This window comes from Lactuca serriola, chromosome 9 (genome assembly GCF_051521515.1).
Source record: "Lactuca serriola cultivar US96UC23 chromosome 9, Lser_US96UC23_V15, whole genome shotgun sequence".
Classification (NCBI taxonomy): domain Eukaryota; kingdom Viridiplantae; phylum Streptophyta; class Magnoliopsida; order Asterales; family Asteraceae; genus Lactuca; species Lactuca serriola.
Window position 1 is genome coordinate 78,495,874 of NC_136416.1, and position 1,537 is coordinate 78,497,410.

Consider the following 1,537-nt stretch of genomic DNA (forward strand, 5'->3'; position numbering starts at 1 on the left):
TACAGAAGAGTAACTAGCTGAGCACAAGCAAGTTGGAACTACATTCTCGAAGTTTAGTTTATTATTTATGCTTAAAACATAAATTGTTTGTAATATAGAACATTATTTGTTTTGGAACAATATATGTTTTAAATTTAGCATGTCTAAATATTTATATCTCCATTATTTATTTAAATGTTTGATTATTTACTAAATCATTTTTTTCATAACGATTATACTCATATTCTGAAATGGTTGACTTATATTTCTGAGACTAGATCTCTTAATAGAATTACAAAGTAAATATCAACATTTTATAAATTAAATTAAGTTCTATATGCAAGCACTTTTTGAATTAAACTTCTTTTAAATCAAACTTATCCATGTCATTGTTATCTTTATTTTATAAATGAAATCCACATATTCCAACTTCAAGAAAGGGATTTTTGAAGGCAAATAGTGTAGTTTATTTGACACATGTAAATCTTATTTATATATAAAAGATTCCTAATAATATTTTCACTAAAGTGTAGAGAAAATAATTATTAAGGAACTATACACTTTGGTGTATGACTTCCTTTCTAATGAATGTCTATAATTGAGTACAAGATATAACCTAGTAGTACTGTCTAAAGCCTTCGTGATGATAAAGGGTGAATTAAGCCTTACTTGATATAGTTTACTTTCTAATCAGTAGAAATGTCCTCATTTTAATCTTTTTGGGATTATACTTCAATCACTATTAATTTGTAACATCCCCCTCTGGCACGTATCACAATATTGTCCGCTTTGGGCCACTCGGCACGAGGACTTCCCACGGGGTCACCCATCCTGGTACTACTCCCGCCCGAGCACGCTTAACTGCAGAGTTCTTATGGGATCTGGTGCCCTCACGGCTTTAAAACGCGTTGTTATAGGGAAGGTATCCACACCCCTTATAAGGAATGCTTAGTTCTCCTTCCCAGCCGATGTGGGATCAGATCTAACCCACTTTCACCCCCCATTATAAGGTGCGACGTCCCCGTCAAACACATCGACCCGTGCCCTAGCTCTGATACCATTTGTAACATCCCCCTCTGGAACGTATCACAATATTGTCCGCTTTGGGCCACTCGGCACGAGGACTTCCCAGGGGGTCACCCATCCTGGTACTACTCCCGCCCGAGCACGCTTAACTGCAGAGTTCTTATGGGATCTGGTGCCCTCACGGCTTTAAAACGCGTTGTTATAGGGAAGGTATCCACACCCCTTATAAGGAATGCTTAGTTCTCCTTCCCAGCCGATGTGGGATCAGGTTAGATCTGATCCCACATCGGCTGGGAAGGAGAACTAAGCATTCCTTATAAGGGGTGTGGATACCTTCCCTATAACAACGCGTTTTAAAGCCGTGAGGGCACCATATCCCATAAGAACTCTGCAGTTAAGCGTGCTCGGGCGGGAGTAGTACCAGGATGGGTGACCCCCTGGGAAGTCCTCGTGCCGAGTGGCCCAAAGCGGACAATATTGTGATACGTGCCAGAGGGGGATGTTACATAATTGTATCTAGAATACAAACACC

The 1,537-nt window shown here is 39.4% G+C and overlaps 2 pseudogenes; both read right to left on the bottom strand.

Moving 5' to 3' along the window:
• Nucleotides 1-772: 772 nt before the first annotated feature.
• Nucleotides 773-890, bottom strand: LOC145077371 (5S ribosomal RNA; annotated as a pseudogene).
• A 196-nt stretch (nucleotides 891-1,086) lies between these two features.
• On the bottom strand, nucleotides 1,087-1,204 carry LOC145077370 (5S ribosomal RNA; annotated as a pseudogene).
• Between the last annotated feature and the right edge of the window lie 333 nt (nucleotides 1,205-1,537).